This window comes from Pogona vitticeps, chromosome 1, assembly GCF_051106095.1.
Source record: "Pogona vitticeps strain Pit_001003342236 chromosome 1, PviZW2.1, whole genome shotgun sequence".
NCBI classification, from domain to species: Eukaryota; Metazoa; Chordata; class Lepidosauria; order Squamata; family Agamidae; genus Pogona; species Pogona vitticeps.
Window position 1 is genome coordinate 276,628,474 of NC_135783.1, and position 26,169 is coordinate 276,654,642.

The 26,169-nt window shown below is 41.4% G+C and overlaps 1 protein-coding gene across 1 annotated transcript in view; it reads right to left on the minus strand.

Annotated features, from left to right (window-relative positions):
- Positions 1 to 26,169, minus strand: part of SLC17A6 (solute carrier family 17 member 6) — a 73,036-nt gene that overhangs the window by 23,594 nt on the left and 23,273 nt on the right. The window lies entirely within an intron of this gene.

The window sequence follows — 26,169 nt, forward strand, 5'->3', positions numbered from 1 at the left end:
TATAGGATCACAGAATATTATTTTAGATTTACCCCAAATGCACACAAACCCCATCTCTCCAGTTACTCTCTGCAGAGCTTATAAAACTGATTATTTGGACAACAGTTCCAAGAAGAAGAAGCCTGTAGCCCCTCCAAAAATAGTATTGCTCCAATCTCAACTGAAATGAACCAAAGATCAAAAGGTGCTGTGTGAACCATGAGGAGAAACAAAATTGTGGACTGGGCAATAGCTTTACTGGGTCACTAAAAATTTACTAATAAGAATTTTCTTTAAAAGCGTTGCATATTTCTTGTGTGGCGGAGTGGGGAGAAACAAGTCCTCAGATAAACAGTTTAACTTCCTTTTGAAGTAACCACACTAGTGCATTACTTTACTTACAGTTTGATACCTATCTATTGAGTGGATAAGTCAAATGAAGACTTACCCACTAGAAATGTGTTTAGGACATAGAGACACAGCATATTCCTAAAACAGGGTGATTCTCATCAACTAGCCTTTACACTCAACTATCTTAATAAGGTAAAGGTTCCCCTTAACAATTTTTGTCCAGTCGTATTCTACTCTAGAGGGCGGTGCTCATCCCCGTTTCCAAGCAATAGAGCCAGTGTTTTGTCCAAAGACAATCTTCCGTGGTCACATGGCCAGTGCGACTTAGACACGGAACGCTTTTACCTTCCCACCGAAGTGGTCCCTTTTAATCTACTTGCATTTGCATGCTTTCGAACCGCTAGGCTGGCGGGAGCTGGGACAAGTGACGGGCGCTCACTCCGTCGCATGGATTCGATCTTACGACTGCTGGTCTACTGACCCTGCAGCACAGGCTTCTGCGGTTTAGCCTGCAGCACCACCACATCCCTATTAACTATCTTAATAGCTGTCTCCAAAACTCAAAGTGGACCATTTTTGTTTCTTATATAAGCACCCCTTGAAACACGGGACTCATCTCAGACTTCTGTAAATAGCTTATCCTGGAAAATATCTATTAACCATACAATCCAACTGATGAAGTACCATCCACCTATCCTGAACTATACAAAGGCAAGAGTTTCACAACTGATGTCCATTCAGCAGTCCCATTGGGATTAATCATTCCTGTAATCACGCCATATGATTCATTACTTGAGAATTTATAGCTGAAACTGAGGTTCCAGCTCAAATGCATTGGGTTCGATGTAATGTTAAGTGACAGGAAAATCTGTCAAAGGTGCTTGATCTTCTGATATCTGATTGAGACATGCAGATGTATGCAATACATACATGTTCACTTGATAATGTATGTATTGCATAGTAAAATTGTATGTAGGAGCATATCCTTCAAGAAATACCGGTAGATAGAGTGCAGCCATATCAAAATTGACTTAAGGTACTCCAGCAAAAGTTGGCTTTGCAGGCATTGATTCTGAATCAGAAAGACATATGTCCGAAATCAAATTTCTATCAAGAACTGAAGAAATGCTGAAAATGCCTTTAAAGCAGAGAGTCTACACTGCCCAGATGCCTGAAGAATATAGAAAGAAAATGTGTTGCCTTTATCAAGAAATTGCAGTAGGGTGGTGGTCTTCAACAAACAGTCACTCTTATCTTGAGATGAAATTGTGTTTTGTTTTGTTTTCCACTCATTAAGATCAGGAAACAGGAGATAGTACTAAGTATGGAGCATGCTTCCAGTATATGCTTTCCATGCATCTATTTATACACGAAAGGAGACACAACTTCTGGAGCTGGAAACAGGATTGATTTTGTTTGAAAAGACAGACAAATGACTTAAGGCAGCTGTGCAGGAAAAGGTCACTTGGTCCATGGAGGATGCTCCACTGAGAAGGGCCTCCATTTCACTCTCCCATTATTAATACATCCCTTCAAGCTGGCTCTGTATAAACAATGTCTCTCCCTTAACTTCCCTCCCTCCCCCCCTTCTCCTCAGTTGCGAGAGAGAGAGAGAGAGAGAGACAGAGAGAGAGAGAGAGAGAGAGAGAGAGAGAGAGAGAGAGAGAGGCTGATTGTGTGATAAAGTGCATACACCTATGTTTGACAGCTTTCTTTCACAAGTTTCCTGCAGCTTTTTTTTCTTCCTAGATTAACTGTTTTGGCCTGAATTCAATGTTTATTTTAACATTCAGCTTGCATTTTCTGGATGATGAATGACAGCAAAAATATGAATGGCTCATTTCCTAGCATTTTGTTCTTAATCAATTTCCGTCTGTACCTTTAACCTCATAGGAACATCTGTCTTTACATGTGTATTTATTTACTAGTGGATATATCTGGCATTGTCTGGGTTAGAAGCCCTTCAATTCCACACTATATCACTTCATTGCTCTCTTTCTCTTCTTCCCCTGATCCAGCTTCTTTTTCTTGCTGGACCTCTTCTGTCCTCCATCCCAGGACTTTCTCAGCCCAGTACTCACTTCACTGCTCACTTCTGCTCATGAGGAAATGTAGCACCCTACCTAGATATATGAGGATACCAATCTCACAACTGCATCCATCTAATTATTACAGTGAAAAGAACCGAGTTTTCAGAATACATAGTTTGCATCACAATGTATCATCACCCAATCCAGTTTTTCAAAATATTGAATAGCGTACACATTGTTGTATGAGAAAATGAAAGAGAGGGCATTAACAGAAGGTAGAGGGCAACAGATGAACTTGTTCGCTCAGCAGCCAGAGACAAACAGTGGGCCTGCAACATTTTGGACAAGCAGATGTTTCTAACCAGTTTTGAAAGGCAGGCCCAAATAGTTTTTTATCCTACAACATTTGTGAGTCCTCGATCTTCACTCTTTCCAAGCATATTTAATGAGAAGGCCTACTTTAATCTGAAATTTCAAGTGTGCATTCCAGAATATATTTCCTCAGAAATAAGCTCGACTACATCAGCAGTATTTTCCTCCAGGAAAACCTGGATACGACTGAAATCTTGATGGAAGTATGAAATGTGAATCCTCAGAACAGGAGAAGCTCTGTGGCATTCAAAATGCATCCAAGAAATAGAGTGGCATCATTAGGGAAATTTAAAAATATTCTCTGATAATCTGACAGCAGATGGAGCAATTGCTTCACTAAATGCTACTATGAGAAGAACAGTTCCTTATGCCAAATAAATCATATTTTAAACTGAGGTAGGTTAAATATAAATGGAATTTCCAACTCTGGACGGCAAATTCTCATTATTTTTAGTCATGAAGGCAGGCATTCATGACATCTCAGAACTAGAACTAGGACAGTTCTAGACAAAGATATCACCCTTTGTTAAGTGAGGAGGTACGTGTTTCTGTAATTGGAAAAGCGCTTCTTGTGTCCTGATTCCCTTATGTTGTTTTTTTTACCCATTGGATTAGGAATCTTGACATTTATCTGCTAAGCCCTCCTCAATAGATGAATAGATTCCCAAATCACTAGGCAGCAAAAATCTTTAGGATTCTTTGAATTTTGGATAAGCACTTAACTGTTAGCCATATTTTGTATTTCTCCCCACCTACTCTCACCAGCTTTCTCCAGATTCCTCTAAGAAGTCACTGTGAGATTCGTTCTTTTAATTAATCTCATTTTAGTCCCGGCTAGAGTATACTCATTGGCCAGAATCCTCTTAGTTATGCCTACCCGACTTTCAGTCATGAACTGCTGCAAATTAAGAAGCCATCACAGAAATTTCCTATTGTGTATTAGTCACATGACTCACTGTAGAATAGGGGATGCCTACACCAACTCTGGCAATCCACTGCTGAGAGTTATACTAGAGGAGTTATGAAGCAGAAACATGCAATAGGATCCTGATCATTGAAAACAATAGGACTTATTTATTGACTAGTTAAAATTCCATCTTGCATTTCTACCTGTAATACAGAAATCTACATCCACAATCACAGATATAAGCAACTTGTCCACTTGGGTTTCCCCAGTCTGCAGCTGCTTCCACCTCAGGTACAGCTATATTATTTTATTTCCTTTGCTCTCTGCATTCTAGTTGATCAGAGATACACAGGAGATGGTTTTCTATTGGGCAGGGCTGTCTGATATCATAACCCAAGATTGCTTCTGCACACCTCTGACCATTCAGAATTAGGGAAAGGTGAGGCTCTGCAAGGCTACTCACCAATGGAAATCCCTCTGCTGACTAGAGCAAAGCAGATCAGCTGTGAACTCTACCTGGACATGGCGTGCCTATCTGGGGATGGGAGGAAAGGAGAGGTGGATGGGAACAAAGTAAAGAGGTATGCTGGAATAAAATGAGATTTCATTGAGTAATACCTTTATGAGCTTAAATGTGATTACTAAAATTAGGGAAGAAGATGGGAGAAAATCAGGATTGCTAGAGACCAGTTCCATCTTCTATTACATTTGTCTGTGCCCAAGACACATTTTAGCTCAAAATGTCCTCTGTTGCTTTACATAGTGCACGTCCCTGGACAAGACTGTCATGAAAGCAAACAAGATAGAGGACTGTGACATGTCTTTTTAATGGTCACAGTTCTATTACTTTACTTCCACAGGTGTAAGTCAAGTGGTCTAAAACTCAGTGGCAAATTGTCACAAGTTAAGAAGTGAGTGGTTATAGTTCTATTTACACGCCAGTAATATGACCTCTTATGCAATAAGAACACATGCAGACTTCTCAGTAAGTGACAGTTCATTGCTGCTGGTATAAATATTCAATTGAATTGTTGTCATTACATTTTTATTTCTTGTCCTCTGCTTCATTTTGTGTTTCAGTATGTGAATTTATGCTGAGTTGTACTTGTATTTTTGTTCAATCTTCTTTTAACATTTGGTTGACCACGTTGCTCAGTGGGGAGTACTAAAATTAGCTATGGGTGTGTTCCAGCCCCCATAACTACCTGCACCAGAAAGAAAATCTGAGGGAAATCAGATTATGTTGTTCAACACTCTTCATGTACTTGGTAACTTATGCCTGGATCCAAGCTAGATCCAGTGTTGATCCTAGTACAGTGCCTCTGAAAACCTGAAAACTTTCCCCTTAAACCTCTTCTAGGAACACCAGGAATCAGAAAAATGCAATACTCTAAGGAACCATGGAATATGTATTTCTTGTGAAATCTGTTCCTGCATATGCATTCTCATGAAAACCATACAGGGACCATGGGAAACATTTTTGTAAGACTTCTGACAATCATGTATGCTCTTCAGTCTTTGGATCACCTCTCTCTCTCTCTCTCTCTCTCTCTCTCTCTCTCTCTCTCTCTCTCTCTCTCTCTCTCTCTCTCTCTCTCTCTCACACACACACACACACACACACACACACACACACACACACACACACACACACACCTATTGCCATTCACCTTTATTGAGTCTAGGAAATTACAGGAAAAAAAATCTCCTGGAACTGATCATACATGTCTTGGATAGAGGCCAAGGGTCTGATCCAAAATGTCAAGTGTCCTTTTAAAAGAAATTAGTTACAATTATAGTTTCAATGACCCCCTCAAATAGTAAGGTATGTTTAAAAGACTCTTTTCTGTTTCTCAAAAGTAACTTAAGTAAATGACTAAACTTAAAGTTATTATTTTTAAAACATAAGAATGTTTTTCATTCATTAGTATGAGACACAGTACATGCCAGCACTTGAAATATAGGCAGCCTATCGTCCTGTAGCTCTGAAATTACTAAGAAATCACAGTCATATCACAAGGGAATGATCCCTCATGAAACTGTAACAATAAAGCAACATAGGTATGCTGGCAGTATTGGGAAAAGAAATTAATTTCACAAAGCTAAATATTTCCAAATGTTCATCTGCTCTAAATAGATCCAGGATCTGTCCCATGAAATACTATTTCCAAACCTTCCATTCCATTTTGGGGCCCTGCTCTACCAATACACATTCTTGTCTTGACAGTGATAGCTTGTAGGTGCTACATATATTGGTGGACTTATGGACAAGCCTGTTCAATAATGAACTGAATATCATGGCAGATGCAATGGATTAGCAGTTTTCCTTGTCATGTTAAACCTGTGAATTTCCATTCATTTTAAAAATATCTCTTCCTTTCTGCATGTCACGGGGGTGGAAGCATATGTTTGTTTCTCCAGCTAAATCCTATTTTAAATCTTTTGTGAAGGATTAATATGGATAAACCGATTCTCTGCCACCACCTCTAATTTAATAAAGGTCTGAATACATTATTAATTTTTGCTGCACATCTGAGGCCCACTTTTGTGAAACAAATCCCTCCCTCCCTCTTCTCCCCCTCAGTCCCTTAGTGCATCATTAAGTTGTGAAAAAGGCTTTATCACCTATGACAGAGAAATAGAAGACCCTCAAGCCATATGGCAGAAGGAGCTCGCTTCGTGTTTCATTAGGCACTTCTGTGCAGGAACCACAAGAGAGAGCCAAAACATTTGATCTGGTTTCTGTAGTGTTGGTGGGTTTGCTTAGAAAACAAAGATGCTACTTTCTGGAATCATATCTGAAATAAATTGTCTAGGTTTTGACTTCAACAAGATACCAGGCTAATATGCAACATCTCCTCCAAATTCAGGCACAGGGATGCATGATGGTACAACTGTGTCGGGCCTTTCTAAATGTTGTTCTTAATCTGTAATTACACAAGTCTAGCTCTAATGTTAGACAGAATGAGGCAACTACTTAAGGTAGCAGATGATGAATGGCAGCAGTGAAAACTTCCACAGCTGCTCCCTCTGATTCTCCTGGCCATTGTTTGCTTTGAGAACCGAGTGGTATGTGTCACACAGCCTGTTTCATTCCTACTAAACTCTCCTGCTACCCAACTTCCTCTTTGGAGTAAGCTTCAAGATAAGAAGCTTGCCTATCTAATCGGATTCTGGTCAAGAATGGAGGGGGTAAAATCATGTTCTTTATTTCAAGTAGCAATATATCTTGGTTCAACTCCACATCACATCCAAGACCAAGAAAACATATATTTCATGAATGGTGGTAGCAATGGCGATAGCAAAAGAAACTGTGTATTCGCAAAGGCTTTCACGGCCGGGATCTAATGGTTGTTGTGGGTTTCTCGGGCTCTTTGGCCGTGTTCTGAAGGTTCTAGAGCACAGAGCACAGAGTGCTGTCCTCTGAAGATACAGGCCACAGAGGCTGGTGAAACGTTAGGAAGAACAACCTTCAGAACATGGCCAAAGAGCCCGAAAAACCCACAACAACCAAAAGAAACAGTCTTCTGCATGATTGAATTTCTTGGATGTTTCTATTCACATATCAATTTTTAAAAAATTTAGAAACTAGTCAAGAATAAATATGGCAAGATCACCAAAGCATGAGGGAAAATTGCAAGGAACATTTCTGAACACTTAGACTAACCAACAATTATCTCGGTTAGGCTATAACTCTCATTTGCAACCAGAACATCTGCAAGGCACCAGGCTCAGGAAGACTGATATACAGGCATGATAGAACAAAGAACTTCTGTTATTTTTCACTGTTTCAGCTGTGCTTTCAAACCAAACTAGGCTCTAGTTCCAGGACACTATGAGAGCAATCCTAACTGGTGAATATGTTCAAGGGCTAACTGGGCTAACATGAGGGCAGTTGAAGCTGTGCTGAATCCAACTCTCCCTACTGTCACTTGTTTAGGACTACCCTCAACATGGCTTAACTTTGTGGGGGCCCTGTGGCTTTTTCCCTAAGCAGTGAGATGTTGGCCTTGCTTCAAATTCATTCCGTCCCTCCTCCTCATCCCTCTTGTTTTCCTGACCCCTCTATTTTTCTTGTCTGCCAACAGATCTTCACTAGCAGATCAGTTCTGTCAGCAAATTTCTCAATTGGCAAGTCTCTGAGATCAGCTTTCAGAAGACGATTCTAATGCCAGAAGGCCATATCTCCTGGCAGAAGAGTCTGGTGTCCTAATCTTGATCTTCTAGAACAGTGGTTCTTAACCTTTGTTACTCGGATGTTTTTGAACTGCAACTCCCAGAAACCCCAGCCAGCACAGTTGCTGGTGAAGGCTTCTGGGAGTTGGAGTCCAAAACTCCTGAGTAACCCAAGGTTAAGAACCAGTGTTCTAGAACCCACACATCTTTCATTTTGGACTGTAATTTGTGTCTGCAAGCACAAATGACTTTTGTTTTGTTCATTTGTTTTTTTCTAAATCACAGTGTGTTGCAATATGCTGCAGAGTGGAGAAAGTATTGTTCACTCAGTAGTAAGGGTGTCATAACTTAAAGATGGATGAATCTGTCCATTTCATTTCCACCCCCCTGCTCCGGTAAAAAACAAAAAGCCAAATGCTCTTGGTCTTATAAAGAAATACATTGACCTATTCAAGTTCTTATCAAAGCCAGTCAAACACTTATCTGCCTAACTTGATAGATGAAGCTATCTCCAGCATGGAAATGTTGTACCTACTTGCCATGCCCCTGTTACTGATGAGGAGCTTGTCACAAACTAGAGATGGCAACAAACATTCTGCATCACAAATGTGGCTGATTACGGAGCAATTCAAACCCAGACCTTGAACAGCTAAGCACTTACAGCTGGGTGCTTACAAAACATTCTATATAGCTCTACCATTCTCGTACAATGTGATAGAAAACAAACTCTAAAAAATGTGAACAAAAGAACAAAACATTCAAAAACATAAAACACTTTAATTCATGGGTGGAATTTGGGTTCTTCTTCTTAACTCAGTTCTGAGGTGGCTAGGGAAGAGGGAAGAGTATTAATGTCTTTCTTTGTACAGTCATAGCTAAAGCATCCTGCAGCCTCCCTGGCTGCCCACACTCTGCTAACACCAAGAAAATGTGTCATGAGGGAGCACTTCAGATTAGGAAGTGTAAGCCACCAAGGAGGCTGCAGAGTGATAAGGAGGAATGTAATAGCAATCAGGAAAGATAAAGACAACCCTGGCCACCTCAAAATGATGATGATATTTCACTTGATAACTTAAATAAGTTCAGAGGAAATTCTAAACTACCCTGAGAATGAGTCAGGAAAATGGACGCCGTTTTGATGGGGGAAGCAAATTTTCAGAAAACTGTAGGTTCTGGTAGCTACACCTCTCCTCTTGAATCATACATAATTCTAAATCATCCTCCCATTCCACATTTCCTTCATGCCTGCTACAAGTGTTTTGTCAGGAGGGACAAGCAAGCATCTGTGTTACAGGCAGCTGCTGCTAGAAACATCACATGTAGGAGAATTTGAGGAAGGGCATGTACACTAAAATAGAGCTCAGCCAGAATTTCTCACAAGACATTTTTATATTAATCGTTCTGAGATTTTCCTTTCCATACTCCATAATAATAGAATGCCATTTCACAGAATTTTTTTCCAGACTATTCATACTTGTTTTAATGGTGCTTGTCTGCTGTTCCCTCTTGTGACATCCACAGAACAGCACTAAGTGTAAGGCATTTGGGGAGATATAAACTGATAGGATGCCTTCATAGGGGTGGCACAGAAACAACAACAAAGAAGTTGCGCTAGAGCTGGTGATTAATGCTTTGCCCTGTTTCTGAAAAACGTCTGGAGAATGTTGTTTCATCCTGGTGAAATGTCCCTTTCCCCATTTCCTCGGTTTAAAAGGGCCCACAGCTACACCAAGAGGTCTCTGCCTGGATAGCAGAATCTGTTTGTTTGCTTCCTCCTACACACAATTAAAATGAAACAAAACAAAACAAACCCACGACCCTCAAGGCCTTTGTTCTGAATCTATGAAAAGATATTTGGAACATTCCTATATGGCAATAAACCAAACAAGGAACATAGTGGTGCTGTGGGTTAAACCGCAGAAGCCTCTGTGCTGCAAGGTCAGAAGACCAAGCAGTCGTAAGATCGAATCCACACAATGGAGTGAGCTCCCATCGCTTGTCCCAGCTCCTGCTAACCTAGCAGTTCTAAAGCATGTAAATGCGAGTAGATAAATAGGTACCACCCCAGTGGGAAGGTAATGGTGTTCCGTGTCTAGTCGCGCTGGCCATGTGATCACGGAAACTGTCTTCGGAGAAACGCTGGCTCTATGGCTTGGAGATGGGGATGAGCACTGCACCCTAGAGTGAGACACGACTGGACTAAATGTCAAGGGGAACATTTACCTTTACCTAATGAACCAAACAGTATTCTTACCCAAATGGCTTTTGACTCAGCCATACTCAAATGCAGCTATCACTTTAGCAATGGATAGGTAAGGAAAATAGATGCATATAACAGGCATGAAATAACATTGAATGAAGGTGAGAACACGTGATATTTGACCAAAATCAGTGCTACGTTGAAGAGAGACATTTGACCATCAGAAGGTGACATGGATTAGGTAAAGAGAGGTGAGAGCCATTTAAAGCAGGTTTTCTGATCTGTTAATAAAACAGTGTGGTATAGCAATCTAAATATGATGCCAGACTCAATTCTGCTCAGAGAAGTTGTATTCTTAAATCTACATTACTTAAGGAATTATTCTGCATGCGGAGGTGGGTTCTACTAATAATTGGGAAAGTTAATCAGCTGTACAGAGCACCAATATTTTGTTCCCTCCAATTTAATATACCGTAGATTGGTTCTAGGCTTTAGTCACAGACTTTCAGATTCATAATTACAAGGGCTACACAGTCTTTTTAAAAAGATGGAAAATAAGATTATTTAGAATCATAGTTATGTGCCGAACAGTACTGTCCATACTTTGTGTGTGAGTGTGTGTCCATGTTTCATATAACTCAATACAGCAAATTACCATTAACTAATGAGGCACTAGTCATGTTATGAAACACATACTTTGTACACTGTAATGCAATCAGGATCTCATTAGCTGGTAGCAATTTTCCACAGTGAGTTACACAATTTCGATACAGACACCAATAAGAGGATATTGACCAATTTTTAGAAAAAGATATAGTAATAAGATTAGGCAAAGGAAATGGACTAGCATTTGTGTTTGAGATAGCAATCCATTTACTGGAAATAGTTCTACTCAAGAAATAAATGAGGATGATGTGCTAGGTTACATTAAGAATTTAGTCAGACCGTATTTGAAAAGGAAACAATATCTGCTATATAAAAATTTCCTCTCATGTGTCAGATCTGAATGCATGAATAGTTTTGAACCTCAAAAGAAAGCTCCAGTAGCCAAAAAAAAACCTACAGGTGTTTGTGAAGGAGCTGAGTCAATTACCACAGCTACTTTTGACTAACTGATGGGTCTCAGGGTGAGAGCAGGGTGCATGAGTGGATGCATGACCACAAGTGACACATACTCATCACCCTGTCAATCAGTCATAGCAGTTTATGCAGTCCTTTCTCAAATATCAAAAGGATTTTGGTCAGTGAATTCAATGCAATTTATTCCCAGGCTGTGTGCAGAAGACTGCAGCCTTAGATAGTGAAACAGTCTAATATGCCTTTGAAACACATATATGCAAACTCTGTGCTGACTCATAAAATAAAATTTTACCACAGCAAGACAATCAAGTATTTCATGCTACAATTGAGATGTGAAATCTAGCCAAGGATCGAAGAAAGGCATTGGTACTAGGGCTGACACCGTTGTCATCCTCTGTACACTCAACAAGACTGAGTCAACAGCTCATAAATCACTTCCGGTAAAGCAGCTAATTCAGAGCTTGGAACAGAATTACACCATCTATATTTACCCCCACCCCTGAGGCTGATACAAGCATTGTCATGTTTCTTGGTGCTTCTCATCCATGTCAGCCCTAGAGCCATGGGCTTCAACTAAAAGGCAACAGAGAGTTTGCTGAGTAGCTGCAAGTCTTTTTCCTATAAAATCAGAAATAGATTTGAAATTGATTGCAAGCTATCTCTTGAGTTAACATCATTTTAGACACTGATACTTCAAGCCTGCTGGCTCTGTTTAGGAAGCTAAATAACATATGATGAGGATTTTTTTAAAAAAATTCTTCTGCTTCTCCACACACCTCGAGTTTTCTAAAGCCCAGTCAAATGAACAGCTCTGAAGTAGCTGGAAGCATTTTCGGTTATATTTTGATGGCCCAGTGATGTACTGAATGCTGAAGCAACAATCACCTACCACCATCCACTGATCTGTAGTTGTACTCAATGATGCCCCCAATTTATGCATACACAGAGGCATCTCTAATACTCTCTTCATCCACAGCCAGATAGAAATAAACAAAAAACCAACCCAAGAGATGAAATCACCTTTCCTTCAATGATACTATGGAGAGTACATCTATATGGAGAAGACAAAGGCTTCCCAAGGAAAGATGCCATTCCTTCGTGTGAGCAATGCTATCAAGCAATTTGCAACAGGATAGAATATTTCCATATAGCACTGTCACTAATTAAGTAATAAGATTAAACCAAAAGGCTGTGTACTAACCAATGTGCACAGAGGCAAAAGGAAACTCTGATGCTGTGCAACACATATAATTGAAACATTGCACATGAGGCATATGAATCAAGATAAACCTGCAACTTCAAAGTAAGAAGTGGAACATTCAAACATTGCACTACTTGATGTGAGTGAGCTAAAGTAAATTGGGGAAAGATATTTTCCGTCAAGCAACTGGAGTGTGTTTTTCTCTGAAAATAAAAGAATGAGAAATGACTGTGTGACTTATACTGCAGCAAACATAGCACAATCAATTAGGGGTTATAATGCAAAGTATAACTCAATAATATCTATCAAACAACTTGGAAAACGTATTGATATAGTCATCATTCAAGTCCATACTCCACAGAAGAAGATGAAATTGAAAGCTTTTGTGCAAATGTCAAGGAGGAAATTGATCACACCTCAAAACAAGAGCATAGATGACTGGAATGCAAAAGTAGAAAACAAAGCAGAATGAAACATTTTTGAAGAATTTATCCTAAGAATCAGAAACGAAACAGGAGAATGATTCATAGAACCTGTCTATTGGAAATGCATTCTTCAGGCTACTAAACAAACAAATATATCCAGTACATGAATATCAACAGACGGCCAACACAAAAACTAAATAAACTACATAACTGGAAGGAGTAGATGAAGAAGCTGAACTCTTTCTGCCAAAACAAGACCAGGAACAGGTTGTAGTACTGTTTCTGAATTGTTAATATTAAAAACTAGAGTAAAGCCAAATGATAATTCCAAAAGAAAAAGAGTGCCATAATGTAATTTAAATAACATTTCTGGTTAATTTAAAGTTCATATAAAGAACAGACTTGCGTTACTAGCCCGCTGATCATGACCCAAAATATTTGTCAACTGTTCAGTTATATTGTCAATGAAGCATGCAAAAAGATAATTCCTAGAATCCAAAGGGGGGGGGAACTAGACAGATGACTGCTGAAACTGTTAAAAATGTAAATTATAGATGAGAAGCAAAAGTCAAAGGTGGCAGAAGTAGGATCAGAATCCTAAATGAAAGTTTTCATCAATTGCCACATAGAGACAATGAAGTATTACAATAATTAGTAAAAATATAGAAGATAACAACTTAAGAGGAAAAATCCAAAACACTTGGAATAAATGAACCTAACCACTCAAAGCACTTGAAATAAATAAATTGTCAGAAGTAAGTGGCTCAAGAGCTATGTTAAATTACAGAGACTGAATCTATCAAAATCCTAACAAGAATGTACCAACAAATATGGAAAACAAAAGAGGCACTAGAGTTCATATTACAATATATGTTGGCGTCTGGAGCATACCCAAGAATTTCAGAAGACAATCAACCAGTACTCTCTAGGTAACAGCAAAGCCAATGACTATATGGATCATAAAGTCTATGGATCATTTTAAAAGAATTAGGCATGTCTCAACATTTGACTGTCTGCATTTATAACCTATACATTGAACAAGAAGCTAGGATAGAATATGGAGAAACAAAATGGCTTCCCATAGGCAAAGATGCCGGAAAACGATGCATTTTATCTCTCTGTCTGTTCAATTTGTGGATAGAATATGCAATACAGAAATTTAGATGAGATTCAGATGAACGAGGAATAAAAACTAATGGAAGAAATATCAATAATCTAAGGTATGCAGGTAACACCATATTAATGGCAGAAAGCAGCAATGATTTGAAATTACTCCCAATGAAGGTGAAAGAGGAAAGTGCAAAAGCAGGATTTCAGTCAAATATTAAAAAACGAAAGTGATGTCTACAAAATAATCACATAACTTTAATACTGACAATGAAGAAATCGAAACTGTTGAAAATGTTGTATATTTCAGTTCAGTTATCAATCCAAATGAAAACTGCAGCCAAGAAATCAAGAAAAGACTGACACTCAGAAAAGTAGCTATGAAAGAACTAGAAAAGAGCCTCAGGCATAAAGATATATCATGGAAGTCTAAGGCTGAAATCATCTGTACCATAATATTCCTGATTAGTGTATATGGCTGTGAAATCTAAAGAATGAAGAAAGCCAGCAGGGAAAAATGATTCGCTTGCATAGTAACATTGCATAGATACCATAGCCTGCTAGAAATGCAAACAAGTGGGTGCTAGGTCAAGGCAAGCCTGAACTTTCCCTAGAAGCAAAAATTAAAATGACTAATCTGAGGCTACTGTACTTTGACCATATTGTAAGAAAACATGATTCATTAGAAAAAAATGCTAGGAAAAGCTGGAGGCAATGGAGAAAAAAAAAGACTAAATAAGCAATTGATTAAATCAATCAAAGATGCTGTGGCCTTGAATTTGCAAATTCTGAGCAGGGCTGCTAATGACATAATCTTTTGGAAGTCAGTGATTCATAAGCTCACCATAAGTCGCAAGTCACTTAATGGCCCATAACAACAACAAAGCACATAACAGCACAGGACTCATACCTTGGGAACAGCTTAAACAAAAAAAAAAAAAACACATGCAAGCACAAGCATTCCCTCTCATGTCTGCCTAGTTATTCACAGTCATGAAGATGTCTTTGTTTCTTTTTGGTCATAGCTGCAGTGAGGACCCAGCTCTCTCAGGATCCACTTGCCTCTAGACCCAGAATGTTTGTTTGTTTGTTTGTTTATTTATTTATTTATTTATACCCTGCACCATCTGACAACCAGGCCACTCTGGTTGCACTTCTTGGGTTGGAAGGTTAAGAATCCTTGGATGAGCTTGGTTGACTAATAACTGTAAGTCATCAGCATCAGCCCCACTGGCAGGATATACTCATCATCAGAACCCTTTCCTAGCATTGGGCCAACCTATAAGATAAAAGACATGGGAACGTGGTGGCGCTGTGTGTTAAACCGTGAAAGCCTCTGTGCTGCAGAGTCAGAAGACCAGCAGTTGTAAGATCGAATCCACGCAATGAGTGAGCTCCCGTTGCTTGTCCCAGCTCCTGCTAACCTAGCAGTTCGAAAGCATGCAAATGTGAGTAGATAAATAGGTGCCACCTCAGTGGGAAGGTAACAGCATTCCATGCCTAAGTCGTGCTGGCCACGTGACCACGGAAACTGTCTTTAGACAAATGCTCACTCTACAGCTTGGAAACGGGGATGAGTATCACCCCCTAGAGTCGGACATGACTGACTAAATGTCAAGGGGAACCTTTACCTTTACCTATAAAAGACCAATACTTTTTTGTTTTAAATGCTGCATAATGGCACTATTGAATCCATTGATGATTATGACAGAAATCATCTTATCTTTTGCCTTTTGTGGCAAGATGTCTTGGCTGGTCTTGCTCCAGAGAGTAATATCCCAATTGCACATCTTTTAAAGAATTATAATAATAGACTCCCTCTTCAAGGACCTATCCACCTAATGACATTCTGTCTTTCACCTGTCAAGGCCACCGTGAAAGCATTGCTTCTTTGCCACTCCCCCAAGGGTCCTTTGATGTCCCCCCGCCCATGGAGGACCCAGGGACCCACACCATATTATATAGTTTTCCTCCTTCTTCTGTTTCATGAAAATAACTGCTGAATTGGTAATTAAAGCACCAATAACTGAGATGTGGTGTCAAGAACACAATTAACTATTGGGACATCTCTTTTTCCCTTTGTATTTTTCTTGGGGTCCCAATGACATGTTGCAAAGATGATGTCTTTAGTCCTGATGGTGTGTTGGAATGGACATGCCCCTTAATCCGCATATGTATGCTCCATCATGAGCTGACTAAAACAGGGTGGTGGTAGTATCCTCACAAGGACAAAGACACAAATGACACTTATACCAGCTTTATTGAACAAAAACAGTTGTAAGTCTTGATAACATCACAAAGAAGCAGGGTTATGAACTGCTTCTTCTTCATGGTTATGAACTGCTTCTTCTTCAGGGTTATGAACTGCTTCTTCTTCAGGGTTATGAACTGCTTCTTCTTCAGGGTTATGAACTGCTTCTTCTTCATGGATTGCTGCCTTGTCGTGGCGAAGGGGCTTGAGTAACTCAGAGAAACTATGGGCTATGCCGTGCAGGGACACCCAAGACGGACAGGACATAGTGGAGAGTTCCGACTAAACGCAATCCACCTGGAGTAGGAAATGGCAAGCCACTCCAGTATCTTTGCCAAGAACGCCCCATGATCAGAAACAAAAGGCTAAAAGATATGACGCTGGAAGATGGGCCCCTCAGGTCGGAAGGTGTCCAACATGCTACTGAGGAAGAGCGGAGGACAAGTACAAGTAGCTCCAGAGCTAATGAAGTGGTTGGGCCAAAGCCGAAAGGACGCTCAGCTGTGGACGTGCCTGGAAGTGAAAGGAAAATCCAATGCTGCAAAGAAAAATACTGCATAGGAACCTGGAATGTAAGATCTATGAACATTGGGAAGCTGGAGGTGGTCAAACAGGAGATGGCAAGAATAAACATCGACATCCTGGGCATCAGTGAACTAAAATGGACAGGAATGGGCGAATTCAGCTCAGATGATTATCATATCTACTACTGTGGACAAGAATCCCGTAGAAGGAATGGAGTAGCCCTCATAGTCAACAAAAGAGTGGGAAAAGCTGTAATGGGATACATTCTCAAAAATGATAGAATGATGTCAATACGAATCCAAGGCAGACCATTCAACATCACAATAATCCAAGTTTATGCACCAACCAGCATTGCTGAGGAGACTGAAATTGAACAATTCTATGAAGATTTACAACACCTTCTAGAACTGACACCAAAGAAAGATGTTCTTCTCATTCTAGGGGACTGGAATGCTAAAGTAGGGAGCCAAGAGATAAAAGGAACAACAGGGAAGTTTGGCCTTGGAGTTCAGAACGAAGCAGGACAAAGGCTAATAGAGTTTTGTCAAGAGAATAAGCTGGTCATCACAAACACCCTTTTCCAACAACACAAGAGGCGACTCTATACATGGAAATCACCAGATGGGCAATATCGAAATCAGATTGATTATATTCTCTGCAGCCAAAGATGGAGAAGCTCTATACAGTCAGCAAAAACAAGACCTGGAGCTGACTGCGGTTCTGATCATCAGCTTCTCATAGCAAAATTCAAGCTTAGACTGAAGAGATTAGGAAAAACCACTGGGCCACTCAGGTATAATCTAAACCAAATCCCTTATGAATACACAGTGGAAGTAAAGAACAGATTTAAGGAACTAGATTTGGTGGACAGAGTGCCTGAAGAACTTTGGATAGAGGCTCGTAACATTGTCCAGGAGGCAGCAACGAAAACCATCCCAAAGAAAAGGAAATGCAAGAAAGCAAAGTGGCTGTCCAACGAGGCCTTAGAAATAGCAGAGAGGAGAAGGGAAGCAAAATGCAAGGGAGATAGGGAAAGTTACAGAAACTTGAATTCAGACTTCCAAAGAATAGCAAGGAGAGACAAGAGGGCCTTCTTAAATGAACAATGCAAAGAAATAGAGGAAGATAACAGAAAAGGAAAGACCAGAGATCTGTTCAGGAAAATTGGACATATTAGAGGAACATTTTGCGCAAAGATGAACATGATAAAAGACAAAAATGGGAGGGACCTCACAGAAGCAGAAGACGTCAAGAAGAGGTGGCAAGAATACACAGAGGAATTATATCAGAAAGATGTGGATATCCCGGACAACCCAGACAATGTAGTTGCTGACCTTGAGCCAGACATCCTGGAGAGCGAAGTCAAGTGGGCCTTAGAAAGCCTGGCTAACAACAAGGCCAGTGGAGGTGATGGCATTCCAGTTGAACTATTTAAAATCTTGAAAGATGATGCTGTTAAGGTGCTACATTCAATATGCCAGCAAGTTTGGAAAACTCAACAGTGGCCAGAGGATTGGAAAAGATCAGTCTACATCCCAATCCCAAAGAAAGGCAGTGCCAAAGAATGCTCCAACTACCGTACAATTGCACTCATTTCGCACGCTAGCAAGGTTATGCTCAAAATCCTCCAAGGTAGGCTTCAGCAGTATGTGGACCGAGAACTCCCAGAAGTACAAGCTGGATTCCGAAGAGGCAGAGGAACTCGAGACCAAATTGCTAACTTGCGCTGGATTATGGAGAAAGCCAGAGAGTTCCAGAAAAATATCTACTTCTGCTTCATTGACTATGCGAAAGCCTTTGACTGTGTGGACCACAGCAAACTATGGCAAGTTCTTAAAGAAATGGGAGTGCCTGACCACTTTATCTGTCTCCTGAGAAACCTATATGTGGGACAGGAAGCAACAGTTAGAACTGGTCATGGAACAACTGAGTGGTTCAAAATTGGGAAAGGAGTACGGCAAGGCTGTATATTGTCCCCCAGCTTATTTAACTTATATGCAGAATACATCATGCGGAAGGCTGGACTGGAAGAAACCCAAGCCGGAATTAAGATTGCCGGAAGAAATATCAACAACCTCCGATATGCAGATGATACCACTCTGATGGCAGAAAGTGAGGAGGAATTAAAGAACCTTGTAATGAGAGTGAAAGAGGAGAGTGCAAAAAACGGTCTGAAACTCAACATCAAAAAAACTAAGATCATGGCCACTGGTCCCATCACCTCCTGGGAAATAGAAGGGGAAGATATGGAGGCAGTGTCAAATTTTATCTTCCTGGGCTCCATGATCACTGCAGATGGAGACAGCAGCCCTGAAATTAAAAGGCGCCTTCTTCTTGGGAGGAAAGCGATGACAAATCTGGACAGCATCTTGAAAAGCAGAGACATCACCTTGCCAACAAAAGTCCGAATAGTCAAAGCTATGGTTTTTCCTGTCGTGATGTATGGAAGTGAGAGCTGGACCATAAAGAAAGCAGACCGCCGAAGAATTGATGCCTTTGAATTGTGGTGCTGGAGGAGGCTCTTGAGAATCCCCTGGACTGCAAGGAGAACAAACCTATCAGTTCTAAAGGAAATCAACCCTGAGTGCTCACTGGAAGGACAGATCCTGAAGCTGAGGCTCCAGTACTTTGGCCATCTAATGAGAAGAAAAGACTCCCTGGAAAAGACCCTGATGTTGGGAAAGTGTGATGGCAAGAGGAGAAGGGGACGACCGAGATTGAGATGGCTGGACAGTGTCTGCGAAGCAACCAACATGAACCTGACACAACTCCGGGAGGCAGTAGAAGACAGGAGGGCCTGGCGTGCTCTGGTCCATGGGGTCACGAAGAGTCGGACACGATTAAACGACTAAACACATGAACTGCTTAGTTTGTGCAGGCCAGGTCCTTCTTAAAGTTGAATGAGGCAACAGAGTGTGAAGAGCAGCTGTCTTCTGTCACAACATGCTGGACAACATTGCAGCTGTGATACTGCCAGCTGTAATGCATTCTGGTAAGCTGGCTGAAGAAAAAGGAAGCAGCCCACTAGAGGAACAGCTGTCTTTTCCCAGTCACTGTTGCTGTTCTGGGTGTCACACATGGCCCACCTCACAATGAACTAGAAACATCTTCATCTCTGAAAAGGCTGCTTTGTGCCTGTGAAGAGACAACAGAAATATTAGTGTCATGGGTATGTAGTAGATACTAAGCAATAATTAGTGGGATTGGTCATTGGGAACTATTGAGTGAGTAAGTAAGAAAGAGTAGAATCTTCTCAGTCTTCTCTTACCCTCCCCCTCCCCGCCACTGATTTTCTTCTTGTGGTGTCAACTGTTCTGGAGAGATTACATCATCACAATGGCAAAACTTAGCCATGTGAAGTAGAGCTCTGTGCAAGAATCTTATCTATAGCTTCTGTTTGTAATTATGCAAGGAAAATGAGCTTTGACTAGGGGTGATGCTATAGCTATATAGCCACCCATAAAAAGTAAGAGTCTGAGTCTCCTTTTGTTTCCCTGAGATACATTGACTGACATATCCTACCCACAACTGCCAATACTTCCTGAAGAAGGTTGTCATGTGTGTACCTTCTGATTTCAGAGGGAAAGGGGGATACTTTGTGGACATGAGTATGTGGATACTCTGTATGCCCATCTCTTGTTCAAAACAGGGCCGTAGGGTAAAAAAAGTGCAAGGTGTGCTTTTTTTCCTCCACTGGTGAAGGAACACTTACCTGTGTGTAGAGCTTTTTTTGCAGCTGTAGCATTGGAGTTCTTATTAGAGATCCATATCTTGAGTTCTAAGAGGACCTGTAAGAATTCTGTGAAGACAGGAATTCACTTGTGTACCATTTCTTTTTTATCTTCTGGACTGCTTGTTGCTTGTCCAAATTTTTCATTTTGTGAAAAGTACACTGTTACTCATGAAGACTGTGAACACATTCAAGTGTCCCCTGAGCAATGACAACATCCTGTCAGCTGATTCTTCCACCCTGGAAGAACTAGTGGATTGCTGCTGACAGAGATTGAGAAGAATTTAGGTTTGTATCACCAAGTCCCAATCATATATTCTTCTGTAGACAGGGTGAACAAATGATGAAGCCTCATCCCACACTTCTGAATACATACAAAGTGTGTTTCCTTAGTTAAGAAGAATCAAGGTTCCTCATCATGTGAACAGACTCTTCTCTTCAGGCTGCAGCAGAGGAGACAGGGCTAATACTGTCACACATATATTTTAACTGTATTCTAAACCTATAAAGACCAATACCTCTCAAATTTTCCCAACTGTGGTGAAGATAATATTCCCCTGATTTCCCTGATTCTGCACTTTGTTGGGGTAGGGACAAGAATAATCTAATTGGCATGATTTGCAGAGGATCAGACAGTTAATATTGTATGATAATATTATGGGCAACATAATGATAACCTTTCTGTGACTCAACATTTGCTCCACTCAGGTGGGCCTAGTGGATTCCATAGTGGATCTTCCACTGCAGGTTGGAACTACGATATCAGAAAGGGACAAAAAAGGATTTTTTTGCTCATTAGGATCTGCTAAGTGGGCCAATGAGCTAGGGAGAAGAACTGAATCCACTCAATCCAAAGGCTTCTCACTATAAAACTAAGTATTAGTCAGAATGCATGTTTCTTAATAACCTATTGTCCTTTTAACAAAGAGATTTCTCAAGACACAGATGCCTCAGCAATACAACTTGCAAAAACTCATGCTTATTTTTATTTATTTATTTATTTATTTATTTATTTATTTATTTATTTATTTATTTATTTATTTATTTATTTGATTTATACCCCGCCCATCTGGTCTAAAAGACCACTCTAGGTGGCTTCCAATATAGTAAAAACAATGACATAATATAAAAAACACACACACTTACATAAATCATATTGTAATAAACAGAATACAACAATAGAATACAAAATACATAAGGAGAGAAAAGTCAGATATTAACTGGAGGGAAGGCCTGTTTAAGTTTAAGTTTAAGCTCTTGTTTACCTTCTAATGACCAATCACAAATCAAATGTTAAATACAAGGTATGGAGGTGAGGAAATATTTATTTATTTATTTATTTATTTATTTATTTATTTATTTATTTATTTATTTATTTATTTATTTATTTATATGCCGCCCACACTACCCAAAGGTCTCTGGGTGGCTTACAACAATTAAAATATAATACAATTTAGAACAATTAAAATACAATTAAAATATATATAAAAATTGCCATCAGACCCACAGCTAATATTATTTCAATTAAAAGCCTTCTGGAACAGGAAGGTTTTGACCTGGTGCAGAAATGTCATCAGCGTCGGTGCCAGACGAATCTCAGTCGGGAGGGCATTCCATAGTCTGGGGGCAGCTGCCGAAAAGGCCCTTTGTCTACAAGCCGTACCTCTTACCTCCTTAAGGGACAGCTCTTTCAAAAGGGCCCCCTGGCTAGATCTTAACAGCTGGGTAGGTTCATATGGAAAGAGGCGGTCCTTCAGGTATCCAGGGCCCAAGCCATTTAGGACTTTATATGTCAACACAAGCACTTTGAATTGGGCCCGGGCAGCAACTGGTAACCAATGTAAATTAAACAGAATCGGCTTGATATGTTCCCTGGTGGCTGCACCACTCACCAGCCGCGCAGCTCGATTCTAGACCAGTTGCAGTCGCCGAACCGTCTTCAAAGGCAGCCCCACGTAAAGCGCATTGCAGTAATCTATGCGGGATGTTACGAGTGCATGTGTGACTGTCATGAGACTCCGCTCGTCCAGGTAGGGCCGTAGCTGGTATAATTTCTGCAGCTGAAGGAAGGCGCCCCTGGCCACCGAGTCCACCTGGGCTTCCAGTGTTAGACTGGGGTCCAGGAGCACCCCCAATCTGCAGACCCTGTCCCTTGGGAGGAGTGTAACCCCATTCAGGCCAGGGAAATGGCCCTCCAGCCTGTCCGGTGAAGCACCCACCAACAGCACTTCCGTCTTGTCAGGACTGAGTTTCAGTTTATTAACCCTCATTATCAGGTCCAGACACGAGTTCAGCACAGAAACTGGCTCACCTGTATTGGTGGAAAATGAGAGGTAGAGCTGAGTATCATCAGCATATTGCTGACTCCTCAGCCCAAACCTCCTGATGACCTCTCCCAGCGGTTTCATGTAGATGTTGAACAGCATGGGGGACAGTATCAAGCCCTGCGCAACTGTCCCCCAGCACCACCCTCTGGACACAGTCAGCCAGGAAGAAGCGGAACCACCGTAAAGCGGTGCCCCCAACTCCCAACCCAGCCAGCCTATCCAGAAGGACACCATGGTCGATGGTGTCGAAAACCGCTGAGAGGTCCAGGAATATCAACAGGGTCACACTCCCCCTGTCTCTCTCCCAGCAAAGGTCATCGTACAGGGCGACCAAGGCAGTCTCCGTGCCAAAACCCGGCCTGAAACCCAATTGATCCTGAAACCAGGATCCAGAAAATCCGTTTCATCCAGCAGCGCCTGGAGTTGCCCGGCCACAACCCGCTCCAACACTTTGCCCAAATAAGGCAGGTTCGCCACTGGTCGGTAGTTGACCACCAGTCTTGGGTCCAGGTCAGGCTTTTTAAGGAGTGGTCGAATTACTGCCTCTTTCAAGGCAGTAGGGACCACTCCCTCTCTCAAAGAGGTGTTCATGGCCTCCTGGACCCAGGTGCGAACCCCCCTGGCTGATCTTCCAATTAGCCAGGATGGGCAAGGGTCGAGCGGAGTGGTGGTAGAACAGACAGATCCAATCACCCTGTCCACATCCTCAGGTCTCAACAGTTGAAACTCATCCATTAATACTTGACCTAAGCACGGCGCACTGGACACATCCTCTGATTCTGCAGTAACTGTGGAGTCCAACCCACTGCGAATCTGAGTGATTTTTCCCTCAAAATGGATGGCAAACTCATCACAGCGAGCTGATGAGCAGTCCAGGACCTCCACCGGATTTCCCGGTTGAAGAAGACCACCTGAAACAGCTCTGCTGGACGACATTCTGAGGAAGCAATACGGCTGGAGAAATATTGCCGTTTTGCCAGCCATATTGCCACGAAATAGGCCCGATAATAGGCTCTAAGTCGTGTTCGATCAGACTCCCAGTGGGATTTCCTCCACCTGCGCTCCAGCCGTCTCCCCTCTTACTTTATTGCCCGCAGTTCAGAAGTATACCAAGGAGCTGTCTGGGCTCGGTGAGCAGGGAGAGGGCGCTTAGGCTCAATCTTGTCAACTGCCCAGGTCATCTCCCTATTCCAGAGGGTGACCTGAGCTTCGACAGGAGCGCCGACCATATCAGACAGCTAATCCCTCAGAGCATTCAGGAATCCATCTGGATCCATTAGTCTCCGAGGGTGGATCATCTTAATAGATCCCCCACCCTTGCAGAGGGGAGAAGAAGCTAATAAACTTGACCAGGAAGTGGTCTGACCATGACAATGGGGTCACAATCAGCCCCTCCACATCCAAACCACCATCTTCCAGTCCCGTTGAGAAAACCAAGTCCAAGGTATGGCCATTCTCATGCATCGGGTTGATGACACATTGAGACAGCCCCATGGTTGTCATGGTGGCCATGAAGTCCTGAGCCGCCCCAGTCAAGGCAGCTTCGGCATGGATGTTGAGGTCTCCCAGCACCAACAGCCTGGGAGTCCTCAACACCAGGTCCGAGACTACCTCCTTCAGCTCAGGCAGGGAGACTGTTGGTACACTGCAGGGTGGCGGTACACCAACAGAATCCCTAATCTGTCTCGCAAGCCCAACACACAATACAGGCCCTCAAGACCTCCTCTCAAAGGGACAGGAAGCCTGGTCAAGGAGATAGAACTCCTATAGACTATAGCAACTCCCCCTCCCCGACCCTCCGAGCGACATTGGTGCTGGACTGAGTACCCAGGCGGACACAGCTGGGAGAGGGGAAATATATTGACTAGATAGGCAGGATATAAATTAAATAAATAAATAAATAAATATGATGTCCAAATATATATAGACATATTTCAGCACTTGAAGAAGCACAGATTCTAAAAAATGTTACAGTGTATTGTCTGATCCAACCCTTAGCTCTCAGTTATTCCCTCCTGACAGGCAGAGAAATTTACATGCTGCAGGGCAAATATTACTATTTTCCTTCCCATTGGGTTCCAACCATGAAAACAAATCCAACTGAGGGCCAGCAGAGCTGATAATTGGCTCCACTGACACTTTTGTCCTGTGAGTAACATGTTAGTACCATTTTGGAGTGTCAGAAACCTCTACACTTATAGCACTTCCTGTTCCATCCTCCCTTTTAGTCACATGTACATGACAGTTGTGGGGGATGTGGTGGCGCTGCGGGTTAAACCGCAGAAGCCTTTGTGCTGCAAGGTCAGAAGACCAGCAGTCGTAAGATCGAATCCACACAATGGAGTGAGCACCCGTCACTTGTCCCAGCTCCCGCCAACCTAGCGGTACGAAAGCATGCAAAATGCGAGTGGATAAATAGGTACCACCATGGTGGGAAGATAACGGTGTTCTGGGTCTAGTTGTGCTGGCCATGTCACCACGGAAACTGTATATGGATAAACACTGCCTCTACGGCTTGGAGATGGGGTGAACACTGCGCCCTAGAGTCGGACACGATTGGACTAAATATTAAGAGGAACCTTTACCTTTACTTTACATGACAGTTACTGAAATCATTATCGACTTTAGTATGATTTTATACAAAGTATGATTACGTCTGAATCAAGCTCATAGGTCTTCAGCTTCATTTTCAAAACCAAGTGTTAAGTCTATGTATAAGTGCAAGAGTAGGATCCAGGTTCATTGTTAAAATAGATTTCTATGCATAATGTTCTGTTTTCTTTTATAGATCGGTATCAAATGAGATTTTTTTTCCAGCCATAATTATTCTTATCCAGTTGCTGTGTTTAACATATGAGGGGATATATAACAGCTACTTGGTTTTCTTACCCTGTCCTATACCCACCCTTGCATTTCCCCTTACGCCTTGATTTTTCACTCATAATAGTTTGGTCTCCAAAATTTCCCATTGAAATCGAGCATCTCTCTAGATATTCCCAGAATGTTCAAACACTTGTCAGACAGTCATCAAAAATATTTGCCTATCAGTATCTGACTCATGGAAATAAATGACTTCAAAATCTGGTGTTTGGAAACAGACATTTGATTACTGGTATGCAGTAGCAGGTGATTTTACTATATGTTAGAGCTAGTATGTGATGGTAATGTTTTGACAACTCTCCAGATGCTTGACATTCCCTACCTACCCAGCAGGTAGAGTGGAAATCAGTATGTTTGCAGTTTTCTGCTGCCCTTGACTGAGATGGCTGTCTCACTTTATCCAATGAAAGGGCCAGTGAAGGTCCCTAGTGGAACATTTTTTTATTTTTTTTGCCTCTTTGCTTTGCACCTCCTTATGCCACTTGCAATATTGCGTAAAGCAAACTTTGGTAGGAAAAGGAATCAGCAAAAATGCTCTACCTACTTCTACCACATATTTCTATGATCAGAATTCTGCTCATGGGAACTCCAAACCATGGATGATAAACAGAAAAGAAACCTTTATTTT